This window comes from Pelmatolapia mariae, linkage group LG14 (assembly GCF_036321145.2).
Source record: "Pelmatolapia mariae isolate MD_Pm_ZW linkage group LG14, Pm_UMD_F_2, whole genome shotgun sequence".
In the NCBI taxonomy this organism is placed as follows: domain Eukaryota; kingdom Metazoa; phylum Chordata; class Actinopteri; order Cichliformes; family Cichlidae; genus Pelmatolapia; species Pelmatolapia mariae.
Window position 1 is genome coordinate 36,464,614 of NC_086239.1, and position 12,987 is coordinate 36,477,600.

Below are 12,987 nucleotides of genomic sequence, written 5' to 3' on the forward strand. Positions count from 1 at the left end.
CCCTGTTTGCTTGGCTGAAGCGGCAGATCTCAGGCCCCGCCTGCTCTGCTCCAGAGCTCCACTTTGACAGGAGAGGGGTGACTGGAGAGGAAGTTCGCGGCTTCAGGCTGCTTTCTGGCTCTTGGCTTGGCGGACCTTAACTTGTTTGGCTTTCTTGCTTTTGCACAAAGTCAGCAAAGGGGGCACCGTTCCCGGAGGCGCTGCAATACCGGGTCGATGCGTGGAGCGAACGGAGCGAGCCCCTTATTCGGCTCCCTGTTCTAAAAATGCGTTTAATACGTTGCCCCCGAATCGGGGGCGTATCAGATATTAAACTGATAAGAACAGATACTACACTTGATCTTAGCCAAAAGGCCGAGAAGCGATGGCCTCCTGCGGGTTCCTGGCTGAGCCGCCTTCTCGGGACACTTCTCGCTTGTGACGGTGCGCTCTTTCACTTGGCTCACAGGGAGGGAGCCGCTTCAAATCTCCGCCCACCCACAGTACCTCAGAGGCCTGCGGAGCTCCCTGGAATTGCGCGCTTTCTTCTATTATTTCTTTTGAACAACGAGGAGAGGGCCCAGCCTGACGGCAGACCCTGCCCAAAAATAGGTGCAACTCCTTAGCCTCACTCTCCACGGAAGTCTTTAGTAAAAGGCGAAAGACTTGTGCGTTATGAAGAGAAGCCAGAGTGTGTGTTTCTTTGGCCTCGCAGGAAGCCGCAGTGACTCCTCGTCCCGGCTTCCGGCGTCACGGTAGGCCCTGTTTGCTTGGCTGAAGCGGCAGATCTCAGGCCCCGCCTGCTCTGCTCCAGAGCTCCACTTTGACAGGAGAGGACGTTCGCGGCTTCAGGCTGCTTTCTGGCTCTTGGCTTGGCGGACCTTAACTTGTTTGGCTTTCTTGCTTTTGCACAAAGTCAGCAAAGGGGGCACCGTTCCCGGAGGCGCTGCAATACCGGGTCGATGCGTGGAGCGAACGGAGCGAGCCCCTTATTCGGCTCCCTGTTCTAAAAATGCGTTTAATACGTTGCCCCCGAATCGGGGGCGTATCAGATATTAAACTGATAAGAACAGATACTACACTTGATCTTAGCCAAAAGGCCGAGAAGCGATGGCCTCCTGCGGGTTCCTGGCTGAGCCGCCTTCTCGGGACACTTCTCGCTTGTGACGGTGCGCTCTTTCACTTGGCTCACAGGGAGGGAGCCGCTTCAAATCTCCGCCCACCCACAGTACCTCAGAGGCCTGCGGAGCTCCCTGGAATTGCGCGCTTTCTTCTATTATTTCTTTTGAACAACGAGGAGAGGGCCCAGCCTGACGGCAGACCCTGCCAAAAAATAGGTGCAACTCCTTAGCCTCACTCTCCACGGAAGTCTTTAGTAAAAGGCGAAAGACTTGTACGTTATGAAGAGAAGCCAGAGTGTGTGTTTCTTTGGCCTCGCAGGAAGCCGCAGTGACTCCTCGTCCCGGCTTCCGGCGTCACGGTAGGCCCTGTTTGCTTGGCTGAAGCGGCAGATCTCAGGCCCCGCCTGCTCTGCTCCAGAGCTCCACTTTGACAGGAGAGGGGTGACTGGAGAGGAAGTTCGCGGCTTCAGGCTGCTTTCTGGCTCTTGGCTTGGCGGACCTTAACTTGTTTGGCTTTCTTGCTTTTGCACAAAGTCAGCAAAGGGGGCACCGTTCCCGGAGGCGCTGCAATACCGGGTCGATGCGTGGAGCGAACGGAGCGAGCCCCTTATTCGGCTCCCTGTTCTAAAAATGCGTTTAATACGTTGCCCCCGAATCGGGGGCGTATCAGATATTAAACTGATAAGAACAGATACTACACTTGATCTTAGCCAAAAGGCCGAGAAGCGATGGCCTCCTGCGGGTTCCTGGCTGAGCCGCCTTCTCGGGACACTTCTCGCTTGTGACGGTGCGCTCTTTCACTTGGCTCACAGGGAGGGAGCCGCTTCAAATCTCCGCCCACCCACAGTACCTCAGAGGCCTGCGGAGCTCCCTGGAATTGCGCGCTTTCTTCTATTATTTCTTTTGAACAACGAGGAGAGGGCCCAGCCTGACGGCAGACCCTGCCCAAAAATAGGTGCAACTCCTTAGCCTCACTCTCCACGGAAGTCTTTAGTAAAAGGCGAAAGACTTGTGCGTTATGAAGAGAAGCCAGAGTGTGTGTTTCTTTGGCCTCGCAGGAAGCCGCAGTGACTCCTCGTCCCGGCTTCCGGCGTCACGGTAGGCCCTGTTTGCTTGGCTGAAGCGGCAGATCTCAGGCCCCGCCTGCTCTGCTCCAGAGCTCCACTTTGACAGGAGAGGACGTTCGCGGCTTCAGGCTGCTTTCTGGCTCTTGGCTTGGCGGACCTTAACTTGTTTGGCTTTCTTGCTTTTGCACAAAGTCAGCAAAGGGGGCACCGTTCCCGGAGGCGCTGCAATACCGGGTCGATGCGTGGAGCGAACGGAGCGAGCCCCTTATTCGGCTCCCTGTTCTAAAAATGCGTTTAATACGTTGCCCCCGAATCGGGGGCGTATCAGATATTAAACTGATAAGAACAGATACTACACTTGATCTTAGCCAAAAGGCCGAGAAGCGATGGCCTCCTGCGGGTTCCTGGCTGAGCCGCCTTCTCGGGACACTTCTCGCTTGTGACGGTGCGCTCTTTCACTTGGCTCACAGGGAGGGAGCCGCTTCAAATCTCCGCCCACCCACAGTACCTCAGAGGCCTGCGGAGCTCCCTGGAATTGCGCGCTTTCTTCTATTATTTCTTTTGAACAACGAGGAGAGGGCCCAGCCTGACGGCAGACCCTGCCAAAAAATAGGTGCAACTCCTTAGCCTCACTCTCCACGGAAGTCTTTAGTAAAAGGCGAAAGACTTGTACGTTATGAAGAGAAGCCAGAGTGTGTGTTTCTTTGGCCTCGCAGGAAGCCGCAGTGACTCCTCGTCCCGGCTTCCGACGTCACGGTAGGCCCTGTTTGCTTGGCTGAAGCGGCAGATCTCAGGCCCCGCCTGCTCTGCTCCAGAGCTCCACTTTGACAGGAGAGGGGTGACTGGAGAGGAAGTTCGCGGCTTCAGGCTGCTTTCTGGCTCTTGGCTTGGCGGACCTTAACTTGTTTGCCTTTCTTGCTTTTGCACAAAGTCAGCAAAGGGGGCACCGTTCCCGGAGGCGCTGCAATACCGGGTCGATGCGTGGAGCGAACGGAGCGAGCCCCTTATTCGGCTCCCTGTTCTAAAAATGCGTTTAATACGTTGCCCCCGAATCGGGGGCGTATCAGATATTAAACTGATAAGAACAGATACTACACTTGATCTTAGCCAAAAGGCCGAGAAGCGATGGCCTCCTGCGGGTTCCTGGCTGAGCCGCCTTCTCGGGACACTTCTCGCTTGTGACGGTGCGCTCTTTCACTTGGCTCACAGGGAGGGAGCCGCTTCAAATCTCCGCCCACCCACAGTACCTCAGAGGCCTGCGGAGCTCCCTGGAATTGCGCGCTTTCTTCTATTATTTCTTTTGAACAACGAGGAGAGGGCCCAGCCTGACGGCAGACCCTGCCCAAAAATAGGTGCAACTCCTTAGCCTCACTCTCCACGGAAGTCTTTAGTAAAAGGCGAAAGACTTGTGCGTTATGAAGAGAAGCCAGAGTGTGTGTTTCTTTGGCCTCGCAGGAAGCCGCAGTGACTCCTCGTCCCGGCTTCCGGCGTCACGGTAGGCCCTGTTTGCTTGGCTGAAGCGGCAGATCTCAGGCCCCGCCTGCTCTGCTCCAGAGCTCCACTTTGACAGGAGAGGACGTTCGCGGCTTCAGGCTGCTTTCTGGCTCTTGGCTTGGCGGACCTTAACTTGTTTGGCTTTCTTGCTTTTGCACAAAGTCAGCAAAGGGGGCACCGTTCCCGGAGGCGCTGCAATACCGGGTCGATGCGTGGAGCGAACGGAGCGAGCCCCTTATTCGGCTCCCTGTTCTAAAAATGCGTTTAATACGTTGCCCCCGAATCGGGGGCGTATCAGATATTAAACTGATAAGAACAGATACTACACTTGATCTTAGCCAAAAGGCCGAGAAGCGATGGCCTCCTGCGGGTTCCTGGCTGAGCCGCCTTCTCGGGACACTTCTCGCTTGTGACGGTGCGCTCTTTCACTTGGCTCACAGGGAGGGAGCCGCTTCAAATCTCCGCCCACCCACAGTACCTCAGAGGCCTGCGGAGCTCCCTGGAATTGCGCGCTTTCTTCTATTATTTCTTTTGAACAACGAGGAGAGGGCCCAGCCTGACGGCAGACCCTGCCAAAAAATAGGTGCAACTCCTTAGCCTCACTCTCCACGGAAGTCTTTAGTAAAAGGCGAAAGACTTGTACGTTATGAAGAGAAGCCAGAGTGTGTGTTTCTTTGGCCTCGCAGGAAGCCGCAGTGACTCCTCGTCCCGGCTTCCGGCGTCACGGTAGGCCCTGTTTGCTTGGCTGAAGCGGCAGATCTCAGGCCCCGCCTGCTCTGCTCCAGAGCTCCACTTTGACAGGAGAGGACGTTCGCGGCTTCAGGCTGCTTTCTGGCTCTTGGCTTGGCGGACCTTAACTTGTTTGGCTTTCTTGCTTTTGCACAAAGTCAGCAAAGGGGGCACCGTTCCCGGAGGCGCTGCAATACCGGGTCGATGCGTGGAGCGAACGGAGCGAGCCCCTTATTCGGCTCCCTGTTCTAAAAATGCGTTTAATACGTTGCCCCCGAATCGGGGGCGTATCAGATATTAAACTGATAAGAACAGATACTACACTTGATCTTAGCCAAAAGGCCGAGAAGCGATGGCCTCCTGCGGGTTCCTGGCTGAGCCGCCTTCTCGGGACACTTCTCGCTTGTGACGGTGCGCTCTTTCACTTGGCTCACAGGGAGGGAGCCGCTTCAAATCTCCGCCCACCCACAGTACCTCAGAGGCCTGCGGAGCTCCCTGGAATTGCGCGCTTTCTTCTATTATTTCTTTTGAACAACGAGGAGAGGGCCCAGCCTGACGGCAGACCCTGCCAAAAAATAGGTGCAACTCCTTAGCCTCACTCTCCACGGAAGTCTTTAGTAAAAGGCGAAAGACTTGTACGTTATGAAGAGAAGCCAGAGTGTGTGTTTCTTTGGCCTCGCAGGAAGCCGCAGTGACTCCTCGTCCCGGCTTCCGGCGTCACGGTAGGCCCTGTTTGCTTGGCTGAAGCGGCAGATCTCAGGCCCCGCCTGCTCTGCTCCAGAGCTCCACTTTGACAGGAGAGGGGTGACTGGAGAGGAAGTTCGCGGCTTCAGGCTGCTTTCTGGCTCTTGGCTTGGCGGACCTTAACTTGTTTGGCTTTCTTGCTTTTGCACAAAGTCAGCAAAGGGGGCACCGTTCCCGGAGGCGCTGCAATACCGGGTCGATGCGTGGAGCGAACGGAGCGAGCCCCTTATTCGGCTCCCTGTTCTAAAAATGCGTTTAATACGTTGCCCCCGAATCGGGGGCGTATCAGATATTAAACTGATAAGAACAGATACTACACTTGATCTTAGCCAAAAGGCCGAGAAGCGATGGCCTCCTGCGGGTTCCTGGCTGAGCCGCCTTCTCGGGACACTTCTCGCTTGTGACGGTGCGCTCTTTCACTTGGCTCACAGGGAGGGAGCCGCTTCAAATCTCCGCCCACCCACAGTACCTCAGAGGCCTGCGGAGCTCCCTGGAATTGCGCGCTTTCTTCTATTATTTCTTTTGAACAACGAGGAGAGGGCCCAGCCTGACGGCAGACCCTGCCCAAAAATAGGTGCAACTCCTTAGCCTCACTCTCCACGGAAGTCTTTAGTAAAAGGCGAAAGACTTGTGCGTTATGAAGAGAAGCCAGAGTGTGTGTTTCTTTGGCCTCGCAGGAAGCCGCAGTGACTCCTCGTCCCGGCTTCCGGCGTCACGGTAGGCCCTGTTTGCTTGGCTGAAGCGGCAGATCTCAGGCCCCGCCTGCTCTGCTCCAGAGCTCCACTTTGACAGGAGAGGACGTTCGCGGCTTCAGGCTGCTTTCTGGCTCTTGGCTTGGCGGACCTTAACTTGTTTGGCTTTCTTGCTTTTGCACAAAGTCAGCAAAGGGGGCACCGTTCCCGGAGGCGCTGCAATACCGGGTCGATGCGTGGAGCGAACGGAGCGAGCCCCTTATTCGGCTCCCTGTTCTAAAAATGCGTTTAATACGTTGCCCCCGAATCGGGGGCGTATCAGATATTAAACTGATAAGAACAGATACTACACTTGATCTTAGCCAAAAGGCCGAGAAGCGATGGCCTCCTGCGGGTTCCTGGCTGAGCCGCCTTCTCGGGACACTTCTCGCTTGTGACGGTGCGCTCTTTCACTTGGCTCACAGGGAGGGAGCCGCTTCAAATCTCCGCCCACCCACAGTACCTCAGAGGCCTGCGGAGCTCCCTGGAATTGCGCGCTTTCTTCTATTATTTCTTTTGAACAACGAGGAGAGGGCCCAGCCTGACGGCAGACCCTGCCAAAAAATAGGTGCAACTCCTTAGCCTCACTCTCCAGGGAAGTCTTTAGTAAAAGGCGAAAGACTTGTACGTTATGAAGAGAAGCCAGAGTGTGTGTTTCTTTGGCCTCGCAGGAAGCCGCAGTGACTCCTCGTCCCGGCTTCCGGCGTCACGGTAGGCCCTGTTTGCTTGGCTGAAGCGGCAGATCTCAGGCCCCGCCTGCTCTGCTCCAGAGCTCCACTTTGACAGGAGAGGGGTGACTGGAGAGGAAGTTCGCGGCTTCAGGCTGCTTTCTGGCTCTTGGCTTGGCGGACCTTAACTTGTTTGGCTTTCTTGCTTTTGCACAAAGTCAGCAAAGGGGGCACCGTTCCCGGAGGCGCTGCAATACCGGGTCAATGCGTGGAGCGAACGGAGCGAGCCCCTTATTCGGCTCCCTGTTCTAAAAATGCGTTTAATACGTTGCCCCCGAATCGGGGGCGTCTCAGATATTAAACTGATAAGAACAGATACTACACTTGATCTTAGCCAAAAGGCCGAGAAGCGATGGCCTCCTGCGGGTTCCTGGCTGAGCCGCCTTCTCGGGACACTTCTCGCTTGTGACGGTGCGCTCTTTCACTTGGCTCACAGGGAGGGAGCCGCTTCAAATCTCCGCCCACCCACAGTACCTCAGAGGCCTGCGGAGCTCCCTGGAATTGCGCGCTTTCTTCTATTATTTCTTTTGAACAACGAGGAGAGGGCCCAGCCTGACGGCAGACCCTGCCAAAAAATAGGTGCAACTCCTTAGCCTCACTCTCCACGGAAGTCTTTAGTAAAAGGCGAAAGACTTGTACGTTATGAAGAGAAGCCAGAGTGTGTGTTTCTTTGGCCTCGCAGGAAGCCGCAGTGACTCCTCGTCCCGGCTTCCGGCGTCACGGTAGGCCCTGTTTGCTTGGCTGAAGCGGCAGATCTCAGGCCCCGCCTGCTCTGCTCCAGAGCTCCACTTTGACAGGAGAGGGGTGACTGGAGAGGAAGTTCGCGGCTTCAGGCTGCTTTCTGGCTCTTGGCTTGGCGGACCTTAACTTGTTTGGCTTTCTTGCTTTTGCACAAAGTCAGCAAAGGGGGCACCGTTCCCGGAGGCGCTGCAATACCGGGTCGATGCGTGGAGCGAACGGAGCGAGCCCCTTATTCGGCTCCCTGTTCTAAAAATGCGTTTAATACGTTGCCCCCGAATCGGGGGCGTATCAGATATTAAACTGATAAGAACAGATACTACACTTGATCTTAGCCAAAAGGCCGAGAAGCGATGGCCTCCTGCGGGTTCCTGGCTGAGCCGCCTTCTCGGGACACTTCTCGCTTGTGACGGTGCGCTCTTTCACTTGGCTCACAGGGAGGGAGCCGCTTCAAATCTCCGCCCACCCACAGTACCTCAGAGGCCTGCGGAGCTCCCTGGAATTGCGCGCTTTCTTCTATTATTTCTTTTGAACAACGAGGAGAGGGCCCAGCCTGACGGCAGACCCTGCCCAAAAATAGGTGCAACTCCTTAGCCTCACTCTCCACGGAAGTCTTTAGTAAAAGGCGAAAGACTTGTGCGTTATGAAGAGAAGCCAGAGTGTGTGTTTCTTTGGCCTCGCAGGAAGCCGCAGTGACTCCTCGTCCCGGCTTCCGGCGTCACGGTAGGCCCTGTTTGCTTGGCTGAAGCGGCAGATCTCAGGCCCCGCCTGCTCTGCTCCAGAGCTCCACTTTGACAGGAGAGGACGTTCGCGGCTTCAGGCTGCTTTCTGGCTCTTGGCTTGGCGGACCTTAACTTGTTTGGCTTTCTTGCTTTTGCACAAAGTCAGCAAAGGGGGCACCGTTCCCGGAGGCGCTGCAATACCGGGTCGATGCGTGGAGCGAACGGAGCGAGCCCCTTATTCGGCTCCCTGTTCTAAAAATGCGTTTAATACGTTGCCCCCGAATCGGGGGCGTATCAGATATTAAACTGATAAGAACAGATACTACACTTGATCTTAGCCAAAAGGCCGAGAAGCGATGGCCTCCTGCGGGTTCCTGGCTGAGCCGCCTTCTCGGGACACTTCTCGCTTGTGACGGTGCGCTCTTTCACTTGGCTCACAGGGAGGGAGCCGCTTCAAATCTCCGCCCACCCACAGTACCTCAGAGGCCTGCGGAGCTCCCTGGAATTGCGCGCTTTCTTCTATTATTTCTTTTGAACAACGAGGAGAGGGCCCAGCCTGACGGCAGACCCTGCCAAAAAATAGGTGCAACTCCTTAGCCTCACTCTCCACGGAAGTCTTTAGTAAAAGGCGAAAGACTTGTACGTTATGAAGAGAAGCCAGAGTGTGTGTTTCTTTGGCCTCGCAGGAAGCCGCAGTGACTCCTCGTCCCGGCTTCCGGCGTCACGGTAGGCCCTGTTTGCTTGGCTGAAGCGGCAGATCTCAGGCCCCGCCTGCTCTGCTCCAGAGCTCCACTTTGACAGGAGAGGGGTGACTGGAGAGGAAGTTCGCGGCTTCAGGCTGCTTTCTGGCTCTTGGCTTGGCGGACCTTAACTTGTTTGGCTTTCTTGCTTTTGCACAAAGTCAGCAAAGGGGGCACCGTTCCCGGAGGCGCTGCAATACCGGGTCGATGCGTGGAGCGAACGGAGCGAGCCCCTTATTCGGCTCCCTGTTCTAAAAATGCGTTTAATACGTTGCCCCCGAATCGGGGGCGTATCAGATATTAAACTGATAAGAACAGATACTACACTTGATCTTAGCCAAAAGGCCGAGAAGCGATGGCCTCCTGCGGGTTCCTGGCTGAGCCGCCTTCTCGGGACACTTCTCGCTTGTGACGGTGCGCTCTTTCACTTGGCTCACAGGGAGGGAGCCGCTTCAAATCTCCGCCCACCCACAGTACCTCAGAGGCCTGCGGAGCTCCCTGGAATTGCGCGCTTTCTTCTATTATTTCTTTTGAACAACGAGGAGAGGGCCCAGCCTGACGGCAGACCCTGCCCAAAAATAGGTGCAACTCCTTAGCCTCACTCTCCACGGAAGTCTTTAGTAAAAGGCGAAAGACTTGTGCGTTATGAAGAGAAGCCAGAGTGTGTGTTTCTTTGGCCTCGCAGGAAGCCGCAGTGACTCCTCGTCCCGGCTTCCGGCGTCACGGTAGGCCCTGTTTGCTTGGCTGAAGCGGCAGATCTCAGGCCCCGCCTGCTCTGCTCCAGAGCTCCACTTTGACAGGAGAGGACGTTCGCGGCTTCAGGCTGCTTTCTGGCTCTTGGCTTGGCGGACCTTAACTTGTTTGGCTTTCTTGCTTTTGCACAAAGTCAGCAAAGGGGGCACCGTTCCCGGAGGCGCTGCAATACCGGGTCGATGCGTGGAGCGAACGGAGCGAGCCCCTTATTCGGCTCCCTGTTCTAAAAATGCGTTTAATACGTTGCCCCCGAATCGGGGGCGTATCAGATATTAAACTGATAAGAACAGATACTACACTTGATCTTAGCCAAAAGGCCGAGAAGCGATGGCCTCCTGCGGGTTCCTGGCTGAGCCGCCTTCTCGGGACACTTCTCGCTTGTGACGGTGCGCTCTTTCACTTGGCTCACAGGGAGGGAGCCGCTTCAAATCTCCGCCCACCCACAGTACCTCAGAGGCCTGCGGAGCTCCCTGGAATTGCGCGCTTTCTTCTATTATTTCTTTTGAACAACGAGGAGAGGGCCCAGCCTGACGGCAGACCCTGCCAAAAAATAGGTGCAACTCCTTAGCCTCACTCTCCACGGAAGTCTTTAGTAAAAGGCGAAAGACTTGTACGTTATGAAGAGAAGCCAGAGTGTGTGTTTCTTTGGCCTCGCAGGAAGCCGCAGTGACTCCTCGTCCCGGCTTCCGGCGTCACGGTAGGCCCTGTTTGCTTGGCTGAAGCGGCAGATCTCAGGCCCCGCCTGCTCTGCTCCAGAGCTCCACTTTGACAGGAGAGGGGTGACTGGAGAGGAAGTTCGCGGCTTCAGGCTGCTTTCTGGCTCTTGGCTTGGCGGACCTTAACTTGTTTGGCTTTCTTGCTTTTGCACAAAGTCAGCAAAGGGGGCACCGTTCCCGGAGGCGCTGCAATACCGGGTCGATGCGTGGAGCGAACGGAGCGAGCCCCTTATTCGGCTCCCTGTTCTAAAAATGCGTTTAATACGTTGCCCCCGAATCGGGGGCGTATCAGATATTAAACTGATAAGAACAGATACTACACTTGATCTTAGCCAAAAGGCCGAGAAGCGATGGCCTCCTGCGGGTTCCTGGCTGAGCCGCCTTCTCGGGACACTTCTCGCTTGTGACGGTGCGCTCTTTCACTTGGCTCACAGGGAGGGAGCCGCTTCAAATCTCCGCCCACCCACAGTACCTCAGAGGCCTGCGGAGCTCCCTGGAATTGCGCGCTTTCTTCTATTATTTCTTTTGAACAACGAGGAGAGGGCCCAGCCTGACGGCAGACCCTGCCCAAAAATAGGTGCAACTCCTTAGCCTCACTCTCCACGGAAGTCTTTAGTAAAAGGCGAAAGACTTGTGCGTTATGAAGAGAAGCCAGAGTGTGTGTTTCTTTGGCCTCGCAGGAAGCCGCAGTGACTCCTCGTCCCGGCTTCCGGCGTCACGGTAGGCCCTGTTTGCTTGGCTGAAGCGGCAGATCTCAGGCCCCGCCTGCTCTGCTCCAGAGCTCCACTTTGACAGGAGAGGACGTTCGCGGCTTCAGGCTGCTTTCTGGCTCTTGGCTTGGCGGACCTTAACTTGTTTGGCTTTCTTGCTTTTGCACAAAGTCAGCAAAGGGGGCACCGTTCCCGGAGGCGCTGCAATACCGGGTCGATGCGTGGAGCGAACGGAGCGAGCCCCTTATTCGGCTCCCTGTTCTAAAAATGCGTTTAATACGTTGCCCCCGAATCGGGGGCGTATCAGATATTAAACTGATAAGAACAGATACTACACTTGATCTTAGCCAAAAGGCCGAGAAGCGATGGCCTCCTGCGGGTTCCTGGCTGAGCCGCCTTCTCGGGACACTTCTCGCTTGTGACGGTGCGCTCTTTCACTTGGCTCACAGGGAGGGAGCCGCTTCAAATCTCCGCCCACCCACAGTACCTCAGAGGCCTGCGGAGCTCCCTGGAATTGCGCGCTTTCTTCTATTATTTCTTTTGAACAACGAGGAGAGGGCCCAGCCTGACGGCAGACCCTGCCCAAAAATAGGTGCAACTCCTTAGCCTCACTCTCCACGGAAGTCTTTAGTAAAAGGCGAAAGACTTGTGCGTTATGAAGAGAAGCCAGAGTGTGTGTTTCTTTGGCCTCGCAGGAAGCCGCAGTGACTCCTCGTCCCGGCTTCCGGCGTCACGGTAGGCCCTGTTTGCTTGGCTGAAGCGGCAGATCTCAGGCCCCGCCTGCTCTGCTCCAGAGCTCCACTTTGACAGGAGAGGGGTGACTGGAGAGGAAGTTCGCGGCTTCAGGCTGCTTTCTGGCTCTTGGCTTGGCGGACCTTAACTTGTTTGGCTTTCTTGCTTTTGCACAAAGTCAGCAAAGGGGGCACCGTTCCCGGAGGCGCTGCAATACCGGGTCGATGCGTGGAGCGAACGGAGCGAGCCCCTTATTCGGCTCCCTGTTCTAAAAATGCGTTTAATACGTTGCCCCCGAATCGGGGGCGTATCAGATATTAAACTGATAAGAACAGATACTACACTTGATCTTAGCCAAAAGGCCGAGAAGCGATGGCCTCCTGCGGGTTCCTGGCTGAGCCGCCTTCTCGGGACACTTCTCGCTTGTGACGGTGCGCTCTTTCACTTGGCTCACAGGGAGGGAGCCGCTTCAAATCTCCGCCCACCCACAGTACCTCAGAGGCCTGCGGAGCTCCCTGGAATTGCGCGCTTTCTTCTATTATTTCTTTTGAACAACGAGGAGAGGGCCCAGCCTGACGGCAGACCCTGCCCAAAAATAGGTGCAACTCCTTAGCCTCACTCTCCACGGAAGTCTTTAGTAAAAGGCGAAAGACTTGTGCGTTATGAAGAGAAGCCAGAGTGTGTGTTTCTTTGGCCTCGCAGGAAGCCGCAGTGACTCCTCGTCCCGGCTTCCGGCGTCACGGTAGGCCCTGTTTGCTTGGCTGAAGCGGCAGATCTCAGGCCCCGCCTGCTCTGCTCCAGAGCTCCACTTTGACAGGAGAGGACGTTCGCGGCTTCAGGCTGCTTTCTGGCTCTTGGCTTGGCGGACCTTAACTTGTTTGGCTTTCTTGCTTTTGCACAAAGTCAGCAAAGGGGGCACCGTTCCCGGAGGCGCTGCAATACCGGGTCGATGCGTGGAGCGAACGGAGCGAGCCCCTTATTCGGCTCCCTGTTCTAAAAATGCGTTTAATACGTTGCCCCCGAATCGGGGGCGTATCAGATATTAAACTGATAAGAACAGATACTACACTTGATCTTAGCCAAAAGGCCGAGAAGCGATGGCCTCCTGCGGGTTCCTGGCTGAGCCGCCTTCTCGGGACACTTCTCGCTTGTGACGGTGCGCTCTTTCACTTGGCTCACAGGGAGGGAGCCGCTTCAAATCTCCGCCCACCCACAGTACCTCAGAGGCCTGCGGAGCTCCCTGGAATTGCGCGCTTTCTTCTATTATTTCTTTTGAACAACGA

The 12,987-nt window shown here is 55.7% G+C and overlaps 35 non-coding genes across 35 annotated transcripts; all 35 read right to left on the reverse strand.

The window, feature by feature from the left end:
- Window positions 1–175: 175 nt before the first annotated feature.
- On the reverse strand, window positions 176–366 carry LOC134642262 (U2 spliceosomal RNA). The gene has a single exon (XR_010095988.1). It is a non-coding gene; the product is annotated as a U2 spliceosomal RNA (small nuclear RNA).
- Window positions 367–560: 194 nt separating this feature from the next.
- LOC134642085 (U5 spliceosomal RNA) lies at window positions 561–674 on the reverse strand. The gene has a single exon (XR_010095820.1). It is a non-coding gene; the product is annotated as a U5 spliceosomal RNA (small nuclear RNA).
- A 226-nt stretch (window positions 675–900) lies between these two features.
- Window positions 901–1,091, reverse strand: LOC134642264 (U2 spliceosomal RNA). Its single transcript, XR_010095990.1, has one exon. It is a non-coding gene; the product is annotated as a U2 spliceosomal RNA (small nuclear RNA).
- A 194-nt stretch (window positions 1,092–1,285) lies between these two features.
- On the reverse strand, window positions 1,286–1,399 carry LOC134642579 (U5 spliceosomal RNA). The gene has a single exon (XR_010096281.1). It is a non-coding gene; the product is annotated as a U5 spliceosomal RNA (small nuclear RNA).
- A 240-nt stretch (window positions 1,400–1,639) lies between these two features.
- On the reverse strand, window positions 1,640–1,830 carry LOC134642265 (U2 spliceosomal RNA). Its single transcript, XR_010095991.1, has one exon. It is a non-coding gene; the product is annotated as a U2 spliceosomal RNA (small nuclear RNA).
- A 194-nt stretch (window positions 1,831–2,024) lies between these two features.
- LOC134642086 (U5 spliceosomal RNA) lies at window positions 2,025–2,138 on the reverse strand. Its single transcript, XR_010095821.1, has one exon. It is a non-coding gene; the product is annotated as a U5 spliceosomal RNA (small nuclear RNA).
- Window positions 2,139–2,364: 226 nt separating this feature from the next.
- On the reverse strand, window positions 2,365–2,555 carry LOC134642266 (U2 spliceosomal RNA). Its single transcript, XR_010095992.1, has one exon. It is a non-coding gene; the product is annotated as a U2 spliceosomal RNA (small nuclear RNA).
- Window positions 2,556–2,749: 194 nt separating this feature from the next.
- On the reverse strand, window positions 2,750–2,863 carry LOC134642580 (U5 spliceosomal RNA). Its single transcript, XR_010096282.1, has one exon. It is a non-coding gene; the product is annotated as a U5 spliceosomal RNA (small nuclear RNA).
- Window positions 2,864–3,103: 240 nt separating this feature from the next.
- On the reverse strand, window positions 3,104–3,294 carry LOC134642267 (U2 spliceosomal RNA). The gene has a single exon (XR_010095993.1). It is a non-coding gene; the product is annotated as a U2 spliceosomal RNA (small nuclear RNA).
- Window positions 3,295–3,488: 194 nt separating this feature from the next.
- On the reverse strand, window positions 3,489–3,602 carry LOC134642088 (U5 spliceosomal RNA). Its single transcript, XR_010095823.1, has one exon. It is a non-coding gene; the product is annotated as a U5 spliceosomal RNA (small nuclear RNA).
- A 226-nt stretch (window positions 3,603–3,828) lies between these two features.
- Window positions 3,829–4,019, reverse strand: LOC134642268 (U2 spliceosomal RNA). The gene has a single exon (XR_010095994.1). It is a non-coding gene; the product is annotated as a U2 spliceosomal RNA (small nuclear RNA).
- Window positions 4,020–4,213: 194 nt separating this feature from the next.
- LOC134642581 (U5 spliceosomal RNA) lies at window positions 4,214–4,327 on the reverse strand. The gene has a single exon (XR_010096283.1). It is a non-coding gene; the product is annotated as a U5 spliceosomal RNA (small nuclear RNA).
- Window positions 4,328–4,553: 226 nt separating this feature from the next.
- Window positions 4,554–4,744, reverse strand: LOC134642269 (U2 spliceosomal RNA). Its single transcript, XR_010095995.1, has one exon. It is a non-coding gene; the product is annotated as a U2 spliceosomal RNA (small nuclear RNA).
- A 194-nt stretch (window positions 4,745–4,938) lies between these two features.
- On the reverse strand, window positions 4,939–5,052 carry LOC134642582 (U5 spliceosomal RNA). The gene has a single exon (XR_010096284.1). It is a non-coding gene; the product is annotated as a U5 spliceosomal RNA (small nuclear RNA).
- Window positions 5,053–5,292: 240 nt separating this feature from the next.
- On the reverse strand, window positions 5,293–5,483 carry LOC134642270 (U2 spliceosomal RNA). Its single transcript, XR_010095996.1, has one exon. It is a non-coding gene; the product is annotated as a U2 spliceosomal RNA (small nuclear RNA).
- Window positions 5,484–5,677: 194 nt separating this feature from the next.
- On the reverse strand, window positions 5,678–5,791 carry LOC134642089 (U5 spliceosomal RNA). The gene has a single exon (XR_010095824.1). It is a non-coding gene; the product is annotated as a U5 spliceosomal RNA (small nuclear RNA).
- Window positions 5,792–6,017: 226 nt separating this feature from the next.
- LOC134642271 (U2 spliceosomal RNA) lies at window positions 6,018–6,208 on the reverse strand. The gene has a single exon (XR_010095997.1). It is a non-coding gene; the product is annotated as a U2 spliceosomal RNA (small nuclear RNA).
- Window positions 6,209–6,402: 194 nt separating this feature from the next.
- LOC134642053 (U5 spliceosomal RNA) lies at window positions 6,403–6,516 on the reverse strand. Its single transcript, XR_010095790.1, has one exon. It is a non-coding gene; the product is annotated as a U5 spliceosomal RNA (small nuclear RNA).
- A 240-nt stretch (window positions 6,517–6,756) lies between these two features.
- On the reverse strand, window positions 6,757–6,947 carry LOC134642392 (U2 spliceosomal RNA). Its single transcript, XR_010096115.1, has one exon. It is a non-coding gene; the product is annotated as a U2 spliceosomal RNA (small nuclear RNA).
- Window positions 6,948–7,141: 194 nt separating this feature from the next.
- Window positions 7,142–7,255, reverse strand: LOC134642583 (U5 spliceosomal RNA). The gene has a single exon (XR_010096285.1). It is a non-coding gene; the product is annotated as a U5 spliceosomal RNA (small nuclear RNA).
- Window positions 7,256–7,495: 240 nt separating this feature from the next.
- Window positions 7,496–7,686, reverse strand: LOC134642272 (U2 spliceosomal RNA). Its single transcript, XR_010095998.1, has one exon. It is a non-coding gene; the product is annotated as a U2 spliceosomal RNA (small nuclear RNA).
- Window positions 7,687–7,880: 194 nt separating this feature from the next.
- Window positions 7,881–7,994, reverse strand: LOC134642090 (U5 spliceosomal RNA). Its single transcript, XR_010095825.1, has one exon. It is a non-coding gene; the product is annotated as a U5 spliceosomal RNA (small nuclear RNA).
- A 226-nt stretch (window positions 7,995–8,220) lies between these two features.
- Window positions 8,221–8,411, reverse strand: LOC134642273 (U2 spliceosomal RNA). The gene has a single exon (XR_010095999.1). It is a non-coding gene; the product is annotated as a U2 spliceosomal RNA (small nuclear RNA).
- A 194-nt stretch (window positions 8,412–8,605) lies between these two features.
- Window positions 8,606–8,719, reverse strand: LOC134642585 (U5 spliceosomal RNA). The gene has a single exon (XR_010096287.1). It is a non-coding gene; the product is annotated as a U5 spliceosomal RNA (small nuclear RNA).
- A 240-nt stretch (window positions 8,720–8,959) lies between these two features.
- LOC134642275 (U2 spliceosomal RNA) lies at window positions 8,960–9,150 on the reverse strand. Its single transcript, XR_010096001.1, has one exon. It is a non-coding gene; the product is annotated as a U2 spliceosomal RNA (small nuclear RNA).
- Window positions 9,151–9,344: 194 nt separating this feature from the next.
- LOC134642091 (U5 spliceosomal RNA) lies at window positions 9,345–9,458 on the reverse strand. Its single transcript, XR_010095826.1, has one exon. It is a non-coding gene; the product is annotated as a U5 spliceosomal RNA (small nuclear RNA).
- Window positions 9,459–9,684: 226 nt separating this feature from the next.
- LOC134642276 (U2 spliceosomal RNA) lies at window positions 9,685–9,875 on the reverse strand. The gene has a single exon (XR_010096002.1). It is a non-coding gene; the product is annotated as a U2 spliceosomal RNA (small nuclear RNA).
- Window positions 9,876–10,069: 194 nt separating this feature from the next.
- On the reverse strand, window positions 10,070–10,183 carry LOC134642586 (U5 spliceosomal RNA). The gene has a single exon (XR_010096288.1). It is a non-coding gene; the product is annotated as a U5 spliceosomal RNA (small nuclear RNA).
- Window positions 10,184–10,423: 240 nt separating this feature from the next.
- On the reverse strand, window positions 10,424–10,614 carry LOC134642277 (U2 spliceosomal RNA). The gene has a single exon (XR_010096003.1). It is a non-coding gene; the product is annotated as a U2 spliceosomal RNA (small nuclear RNA).
- A 194-nt stretch (window positions 10,615–10,808) lies between these two features.
- On the reverse strand, window positions 10,809–10,922 carry LOC134642092 (U5 spliceosomal RNA). The gene has a single exon (XR_010095827.1). It is a non-coding gene; the product is annotated as a U5 spliceosomal RNA (small nuclear RNA).
- Window positions 10,923–11,148: 226 nt separating this feature from the next.
- LOC134642278 (U2 spliceosomal RNA) lies at window positions 11,149–11,339 on the reverse strand. Its single transcript, XR_010096004.1, has one exon. It is a non-coding gene; the product is annotated as a U2 spliceosomal RNA (small nuclear RNA).
- A 194-nt stretch (window positions 11,340–11,533) lies between these two features.
- LOC134642093 (U5 spliceosomal RNA) lies at window positions 11,534–11,647 on the reverse strand. The gene has a single exon (XR_010095828.1). It is a non-coding gene; the product is annotated as a U5 spliceosomal RNA (small nuclear RNA).
- A 240-nt stretch (window positions 11,648–11,887) lies between these two features.
- LOC134642279 (U2 spliceosomal RNA) lies at window positions 11,888–12,078 on the reverse strand. Its single transcript, XR_010096005.1, has one exon. It is a non-coding gene; the product is annotated as a U2 spliceosomal RNA (small nuclear RNA).
- A 194-nt stretch (window positions 12,079–12,272) lies between these two features.
- LOC134642094 (U5 spliceosomal RNA) lies at window positions 12,273–12,386 on the reverse strand. Its single transcript, XR_010095829.1, has one exon. It is a non-coding gene; the product is annotated as a U5 spliceosomal RNA (small nuclear RNA).
- A 226-nt stretch (window positions 12,387–12,612) lies between these two features.
- On the reverse strand, window positions 12,613–12,803 carry LOC134642280 (U2 spliceosomal RNA). Its single transcript, XR_010096006.1, has one exon. It is a non-coding gene; the product is annotated as a U2 spliceosomal RNA (small nuclear RNA).
- Window positions 12,804–12,987: the final 184 nt, after the last annotated feature.